Source organism: Hesperophylax consimilis, chromosome 30 (assembly GCF_061612785.1).
Source record: "Hesperophylax consimilis isolate HC1 chromosome 30, BYU_Hcon_1.0, whole genome shotgun sequence".
NCBI classification, from domain to species: domain Eukaryota; kingdom Metazoa; phylum Arthropoda; class Insecta; order Trichoptera; family Limnephilidae; genus Hesperophylax; species Hesperophylax consimilis.
Window position 1 is genome coordinate 7,640,640 of NC_142865.1, and position 9,614 is coordinate 7,650,253.

At 33.1% G+C, this 9,614-nt stretch overlaps 1 long non-coding RNA gene across 1 annotated transcript; it reads right to left on the reverse strand.

Moving 5' to 3' along the window:
- Positions 1 to 1,043: 1,043 nt before the first annotated feature.
- Positions 1,044 to 3,365, reverse strand: LOC149409593 (uncharacterized). Its single transcript, XR_016305142.1, has 3 exons — positions 2,939 to 3,365; positions 1,585 to 1,670; positions 1,044 to 1,255 (listed from the first exon to the last, which is right to left on the reverse strand). It is a non-coding gene; the product is annotated as an uncharacterized LOC149409593 (long non-coding RNA).
- Positions 3,366 to 9,614: the final 6,249 nt, after the last annotated feature.

The following is a 9,614-nucleotide window of genomic DNA, read 5'->3' on the forward strand; positions in this document are numbered from 1 at the left end:
CGAGCGTATAAGTACGTATAGACGGGTATATACAAGTGTATAAATTACCTGCTGTAATATAGATAGAGGTGGTATATTGCTGAGTCTAGAAGCAAGCATTAATTGCACATTTTTCTGTGTTCTTTATTCTGCCTTTGATTTTTTTCACCCTGCTTACTAGCGGATACCTGTTCTTTTTTTCTTTGTTGCCATATGCCTTTGCCTTTGTTGTTATATGATATTGGTCGGTTTTTGTATTGATTTGTTGATTATAAACGTACCTACATGTTATCTGGGTTATAAATGTGAGAATGTTGTCGATATATTTGGGGATTCCGTATTATAGGCCAGTACACATAGCGCCAAAAAGGGGGTTGCGATCGTAATTATTCCGGTAGTCCCAATTTTTTTATATGTTTTATAAACTGATCCCATGATGTATAATCTGAATTTCCGACCATGGCGCACCTGTGCTCGCGCCACCATTTAAAAAAAAACCGGCTGTAATCGCGCCAAAATCTAGTTTTTCCAAAATATCTCATTCTCAATGCAAATTTTGGCTAAATTAGCTAGATAATTAAAGTAAAACATAAAATTACCTACAACTTTTGTGAAAACAATTTTCTTCAATCTCTAATAGGTACCGAGGTAGAAAGTCGTAAAGGTGCGTATATTTTTGAAAAAAACAAGTTTTTTGCGCGACTAGCTTTGATTTTTTGTAAATATCTCGTTTCCAGTACAATTTTGTGTAAAAATTATTGATACTAATTTTGTAGAAAATAAAATTTCATAAAATAAATAGGTATATAATTTATGTGTTTTAATTCTAATACGTATCCAAGCTCTAATCCACCAAAACCAGGCCAAAAATTGAAACAGAGGTAAAGTGTTTTAAATTTCATTCCTTAATTTTATTTTTCTTCAACAATTATTGTTGTGAGAACATATCAGTTGACAACAATCGTCATGCCTGCGTCAGACCTAGCTATAAGGGGCTGGAAACGGCATGCACGTTAGTGTCATAAGAACTAGAGCCAGCAAATAGTGAAAACTTTTCAGGTTCATTCATCTCTGGTCCGTGCTGAAAAATAATGTCAGTTTTTGTTAATTTTTTTAGAGCGCTTATTTAATCATATAAAATTAATATTATTTACTTTATATTTACAGAAATTGTGAAAAAATTACCATGTTGAGTGTCGGTATAGTGTTTAACACAATACTCGTATTTTCTTTATTATTTGCAATATTATCTGGATGAAGTCTTGCGGAATTTTTCCTAAAATGAGAAATATTGTTAATTATTTATACTGTCTCTATTCCCTAATTATTTAGAGATGTATTAAGACATGCCCGACAAACTTTCACCAACAATTCCTGAGCTTATTTGGTGTAAAAAATGCATTTCGGTAAAAATAAAAATATGTCACCGGAAATCAAAATTAATTTACTTCTTATATTCCAAATTCAATATGCTCAGAAGTTTATCGACTGCGTATATATGTATATATCTACATATATAAAATTATTTAAGCTGACATTGTACAATTATGTTCTGTAAAAAACGTATCCCAAAGATCTATTTTTATGTGTGTATTTAAGTAGTACCTTCTCCATTCCGTTAAACATTTTCCTTGGTGCCGTAATTTTGTTCGGGATAAAACTCCTTTTGTCTTCTGTTTTCCCATATTTAACTGAAACGTAAGTATATATTAGCCAAGAGATTTATTATAAATTGGTTCAATTTTACCTTAAATTTGAAAATCATTTCAACGTAATTAAGTGCAGTAACTTGGGGAGATAATTGCACAATTCTATCTACAACAAATGATCTAACAATCTAAACTTAAAAGATTAATGACTCTTTTTAATATTCGAATGACTTTAGGTACTTTATAGGTGACATATGTCTAATTGTCTGCATGGAGAAAAACTTTCGATGTAGAGTTTTTGTTTTATGGAAAAAAACTTTCGAATTTCAAAAATTTGTTGTTGGGTAATTTAACTGGTTTTGGTGGATAAGAGCTTGGATACATATTAGAGTTAAAACACATAAATTAAATACCTATTTATTTTATGAAATTTTATTTTCTACAAAATTAGTATCAATAATTTTTTCACAAAATTGTACTGGAAACGAGATATTTACAAAAAACAAAAGCTAGTCGCGCAAAAAACTTGTTTTTTTCAAAAATATACGCACCTTTACGACTTTCTACCTCGGTACCTATTAGAGATTGAAGAAAATTGTTTAGACAAAAGTAGTAAGTAATTTTATGTTCTACTTTAATTGTTTAGCTAATTTAGCCGAAATTTGCATTGGGAATGAGATATTTTGGAAAAACTAGATTTTGGAGCGATTTCGGCCGGTTTTTTTCAAAATGGCGGCGCGAGCACAGGTGTGCCAAGGTCGGAAACTCAGATTTTACATCAGGGAACCAGTTTATAAAACATATAAAAAAATTGGGACTACCGGAATAATTACGATCGCGAATCGGTAATTGCCCTGGAGTATTAGTAATGAAACGAACTCTTCACAAACACTTTATTGAAATATAAGAGAATACCACTCCTTAGTAAAAAAACTCCTTTTATTTTACCATAATTTATTAGATATTCCATTGTTACAACTAACATGACTGTATAATTAGAAATCAATGTAAAAGCCCAGTAGGGCGTAAATAAATAAAACTAGGAAAACGATTCTAGTGAAGGGGCACTCTATAACATTCTGTGCCGCTGGTTGTGACAACCGGACAGACAGCCGCGTCGCGTGAAAAAAAAGATTAATAGTAAAAAAGTCTACTTGGGCTAGAAATGATATATAATAACATAACGACAATACTTTAGTGTCACCTTTTTTCTCAAGTGCCTACACATTTACGCATTTAACAATGTATTCTTTTGTATTGGTTATTATTTATATTTATATTTATTATTTATATAAAAAACCTTTACTCACTTGAGGAAGAAGTTAAATTATAAAAAACAGAAAATTTCACTAATAGATTTCAAAGTATCGTTTGATTAAATAAAAAAATACGTAAAAGAAATGACCGGAGCGACCGGCCGGGTGACACAACCTTACAGGCCGGAACTTTCGCGGCGTCTGAATCAATACGTAGTAACTCCTTGTCAACCCGCACACAAATATACTACGCACAATAGAGAGTTTTGAAGTACTGGCGGTCGTTTTTCGTGTATCTGGCCAGAAATTGGATTTTCGCGAGTGTTTTTATTTTAATTAATTCTTATGAATACATTAATAAAATCTCTAATCTTTTGTGAGGGAGTCGTCGGGAAGTTACTAATTCATCGTCTAGAAAAATAAAATCTGGTACTTGCCGCTTATCTTACAACATTTTACATTTAATAAAATGTACTTATCGTTTTACATAATATATTTAATTGTAAGGTCCTGTTTTTATTAATCTTAAATATAAATAACTTGCATCCCTTCGAATCCCTCTAGAAACATTTAAGATTTTAGTAATAAGCTCATCAGAAATAATTAAAATGTGAGCGTCGGGGCAAATCCCCGTTATCAGGGTATTGTGTCGCCTTAACCATCGACATTTTCAATGTCACCTACAGACAATTCAGTAACTATCTTATAACGCATGTGACAAAATAGTAAAACTGCCTGTGTAAACCTTTTAATTTGTAATCTTCTCCATGATATATTGGTGTATAACCGTTTCATGGAGAACATGAAAAATAAATAAATAAATAATAAAAAAATAATATTTTTCTATGTTTCTAAAAATTAAATTATGATAAATTAATAGAGTGAAGTTACGTAACAAGGACAATGTGTATGGTTTCACTGAACTATAGAGGTCCAGTGGACATACTTTAATAGCCGGTTAAAATTCATATTCTTTGAATGTTTATCCTTTTCATAAGCGGCGCTACATTTTTTATTTGATTAGTATGAATATAATATGTCTTGGATTTTTATAATATCATTACCTATACCTACTTAAATGTGTATTATGGATTATAATGTGTCATCATATTTGCTCTGTTTTCACCATGAATTAATGTACCATACAAATGCAATACAGAATTCATTAAAACGTCCCAAGTTCACACACACTTTACACGGCAACACGATAACATACATTTAAACGCCATACATACTAAATATGGCAAGAAATCCATTGTTCACTTTTGTGCTCAATCAGCAAAACACTGAAAGTGAATAATAATGTTATGTTATGTATTTAGGAGTAATTTAACTAAAAATATATATTTTATTTATTTGTAGTTAAATAATTGAAAATGTAATTTTCTTTTAATTGGAATAAAAAACTAAAAACAATGAAACTATAACTTTTCGTATGCCATTATTATAATATCATTGCCTTTACCTGTATTAACATGTTATGGATTATATAGACATTACAATGAATCCTTATACTTGCTCGGCTTTCTATCACCGTGAATTAATGTGAAACTATAACTATTCGTTTGCCATTATTATAATATCATTGCTTTTACCTGTATTAACATGTTATGGATTATATAGACATTACAATGTATCCTTATACTTACTCGGCTTTCTATCAAAATGAATGAATGTGAAACTATAACTATTCGTTTGCCATTATTATAATATCATTGCCTATACCTGTATTAACATGTTATGGATTATATAGACATTACAATTTGCTCGGCTTTCTATAACCATGAATTAATGTGAAACTATAACTATTCGTTTGGCATTATTATAATATCATTGCCTATACCTGTATTAAAATGTTATGGATTATATGGACATTACAATGTATCCTTATACTTGCTCGGCTTTCTATCACCATGAATTAATGTGAAACTATAACTATTCGTTTGCCATTATTATAATATCATTGCCTTTACCTGTATTAACATGTTATGGATTATATAGACATTACAATGTACATACCAAATACAGTGTTTATTTTATGATACCCAAACGAATAACCTAAAAACCTTTAAAATTTAATTAAAACACAAAAATAACATAAAAACCTGTTACGGCAAAAGTGGGTATGAACTAATTAGTTCATATTTAATAGTTTTACAACAGATAACGAACAACTTTGATTTTAAAGAGGGCGCCAGACAACATTGCGTTGTCGCTGTTCGCTGTAAGGTTGAATAGTTAGAGCAGATTACCTCGAGGGCCGTGACATTATTAACCTGTATACAATATTTTGGGACATCACAGGGCGTCAATGAAAAGACTGGATGTTATAGAAACATGTAAGGTTACTATATTTCAAATTATGGATTGACATTATATATGCATATAAGATGACTCACCCCAAAGGATTGACCCTGGTCGATAAAACTCATTACTATTCCTAACTATCTAATAACACTGCGTTCGATGTTGAGCGTCGGAGAGATCCGAGGGTTGGCAGCAGCCCTCGACGTGGTGAAGCATCCAATCTCAGGAGCTGTGGGGCGGAGGTAACCCTCGACGTGGTGATGATCTGTAGTCACGTTATTTGTCGCATGAACGGTGCGTCCCGCGGCGGCGATGTATGTGAGTAAATAATGGTCAACACGCATTCTCGCCAAATAGGTGGTTTGGTTTATTGCGGAAAAGCACAACAATCACTGGAGGATACCAGGACGGGTGCCGATAAACTTCCGATGCTCTTCATTACGCCATTCAATCGAGTTCGGCTTCTCGCCGTAAATGTAACATCCGTGCTATTGATTTGACATTTACAAATATGCACAACTTATAATGAGTACACAACACTCGCACTACTGTGCTTGAAATCGTACGATTAAGATGACATTTTAATTAACTAGTTGACTGTATCCAACGGATCCACTTGGCCTGCTCGTGAATCCGTTCTAGAGTGGCCGGAAACAGGAAGCTTCGTTCTTCTTGCCTCTCGGAGTTGCTATTATTAAAAATAAACAAAGATTGTCAAAGACAATGCTGACCATTATATTGCTATTAATGCAAAGTCCCGTCATCATTGAACGTTGTGACGTAGCGTCATAACAAACCTTTCAATCAATTTTTTATTGGATTTTTTTTTTTAATTTTAAAGGTTATTTATTAATTTATTATTTGATATTATAGAAACAAATAGTAACTTCAGTAACAGTGATGAAACAATTTACAGGAATTAAATTTATTTAAAATAAAGATATTTTATGTTGGTTAACTACAATATGTTTCCTTGTAATGTCTGATAAGTGGTGTGTATATTCCTTAATTACCAGGTGGCGTGTGTAGTATATTAGTGTGTGTGTGTATGTAAGTGTGTATACGTATGCGCATTGAACAGTTTATATTATTGACATGATGCCACGTTTGAATTTTTTGGCAATGAATCCGTAAAAAAATCAATGTTTGAGTTTAGACAAATATTATTTATAGTATGAAGAGCTCGGTTAATACCTAACATTCCAATATTTGACGATTACCAGACAATAATTGCGTAATCCTAAATGCATATCAAATCATATTAGGTAGTACGTAAAAAAATGTACCCACGGGAATAATATCTCGTTTGTCACAGAATCCAAGATATTTTGGACGTATTTTGGATTTGGGAAACGATTTAAATTCCGACCAATGACGTAACTGCTTTTATATAGATAAATACTGACCTATTAGGTGACGGGTGTGGTTGAAAATGATTTTTGATAGAATCGATTCCTTGTTCGATGACGTTTCAAAACGATTGTCTCGGACAACAGACATAGGAATTAATAGACGAGAAGATAATGGCGAGGGGTAAAATCAACTGTTGAAGAACGAAGGGCGTAAGGCTGACTGTGATTCGTCAATAAATCAATCTGACAGTAAATAGGCATCTCGCATTATAATATCACCATATACTTCTTAAAAGTAAAATCTGCTTTGGAATGAATAGACATTTTTACATGGGAGCGCAAATTACTCGCCACGTTATGAACAAATTTGCGAAGTCCAAATTTGGCAAAAAAATTCGGTTGTATTTTCAGAGTCGAATATTTCGTTTAAGTATTTAGTTAAGACACTTTTATAAATGTTCATAATTTACTTCCCAGCAACCAACCAGCTTTGATTTTCGCGTCCAGACGTTTCTCGATATGATAGTATAATATGTTTCTAAAACTGATCTATATTATACGATGTGAATATGCTTAAAATAAAGTAAAATAATGCTTATATATGGAATGTAATACGACAATTGGGTTTATTCTCTTTTTCACATCTATTTTTACAAGTTTTCATAGTACAAGTCAACATTTTGCCGTGTTATTTCGTAAAATGAACCGATGATGCCTCGACCATAGTTCGCACAAGAATGATGACGTCACGTTTTCAAATTTCACTTGAGGCCATACGCCAGCCCAGCCGGTTCCAATGGAACCGGTATGGGGAGTGGAGATAATACGCCTTTAATCACTTAGGGCAGGTCTACTAATATTCATATGTCTATGTCTCGGACTGTTATTTCGAATGATTTTTTTTTTAAGTCAATGGGTGAGGGGAACTTTCCTGGCAGCCATCTTGTAGGACAAACTTTGAAAATGATGAAAGTGTGCAAAGTGGTGCATATTGAACCGTTATAATTTTATTTGTATTTGTGAATGGTAGCAGATGAGGCAAGGAGTGTCTTCCAAGATCGAGTTGTTTGGCGGTTCGTCCTCTCTGCCTACCCCTGCGGGGAAACGGCGCATTAGTTAGTTATAGGAATAGGATTTCATTAAAAAATTGAGTTAGATTTTTGATTTTTTAATGCATTTTCCCCCTAAGCTTCAAATGCAGCTTCAAATTAGCTCTCTCCAATAGCTCCGTCCAGGGCTTTTTAAATCCATGTTATGTGGCACACGTCAAGTAGCAGTGTACATAATTAACCCATTTATAATATTAGTTAAACATGTAAAAGTAACCAAAACTATTATAGAAACTAGAACAAAGACTATAAAAAAAACTATTAGACAAATCACTAAAACTACATTACCAATGCTACTCTTATTTGTAGGATTCAATAAAGTGCTGGTATAGATTACTCTTCTATAAATGGAGTCAATAAACATATCAATAGTACCCCCATACTTGTTGCCCAGATCATGCAACCTATTGGTCAGTGAGTGTGTCTGATAGTTGGTTGTGTATGTATTGCAGAAGAATGTTATATTTTGTCTTAAATTCCTAATCGGCGCATGGAATTTGATAGTGGCAACGATGGCAGGACTTTTAATTAAGTTTTTAATGACGCTGTGTAACACAACTAGGTGTGACGTAATTCTCCTGTCAGACAGTGTTATGAGATGCAATTGATTAATCAAACTGACATAATTAACATAATCACTTGGAATTCTAGGCTTAAAATTTACGTACTTAAGAAATTTGCGCTGAACTCTTTCTCTATATTGTTAGGTGGAACTTTATATAAAGGGGACCAAATAGGTGAATTATATTCCACTTGACTTCTGACTAATAAAATATAGAGGGTTCTCATACAATCTAAGGACTTAAAATCAATTAAAGTTCTGCAAAGGAAGCCAAGCATCTTTAAAGCCTTATTAGTTATATAGTTGATGTGTGCAATGAATGTCAAGTTTTTATCGATTATTACACTCAAGTCGCAAATTTGTGACACTGGTATTAGTTTAATATTATTTCACGTATATGCATATGCATGTAGAATATTATAACAAGTTTTGGAAAATCGTATTACTTGACATTTCTGAATGATCAAAAATATAGCATTTTGTTCACACCATTGATGAAGTTGTTCTATATTACTCTGTAAAATTTGGCAATCGTAAACATTTCGTATTCTTTTATATATTATAAAGTCGTCATCAAATAACAGAACTTCTACATCATTAAATTGGTCAACAGTGTCCTTGATGAATAATAAGAAAAATATTGGTCCGAGGTGGGACCCTTGAGGAACCCCACTTGTAGTTTCAAATATAAGATTGTACAGAAATAATCTTTACGCTAAGCACCCTTTTGCTAAGATAACTAACAATTCAACTCAATAATTTACATTTGATGTCCAACAATCGGAGTTTATATATAAGTATGGGATGTCGAACCTTGTCAAAAGCTTTATTAAAATCATTGTATATACTGTCCGCTTGTTGTTTGAGGCCAAGAAATTCAGATATGTAATTGTGGCAGCGTGAACGTCGGGATCACCAGTATGGCGGCGTAAAGTCGGGATCACCAGTATGGCAGGATAAATGTAATTTACGATGGCTGCCGGTATCGTAAATCTGTGTTCAAGGAATTCTGATGATTGAAAGATAAAGGTCTGCGATCTTTGTTGAATTTATTCGCGAGAATGAATTTACAAGTTAAGTGAACGCAGAGACGGTGGTAGTAGAGAGTGGTGGTTTGGTCGAAAGTTGAAACTAGAATGGCAGAGAGTTGCGTTCCCGTCCGCGCCTGGCTCTCCCGGGGCTTCAGGCGGCGGAGTAATTATTTAGTGTTATCATATGTGGGACGAGTTAAAGTAGTCCCCATATACCTCCCCACCAGCGTCTCTACGCGATACAATAGTAACATATAGTACATAATAACAACAATGAATATTTTACAATGTCAATCATAATTTATAAAAACACAAGTCCATTTATAATCTAAGGTACATAATGTTGTGATAATATTGCGCTCGGTTAGC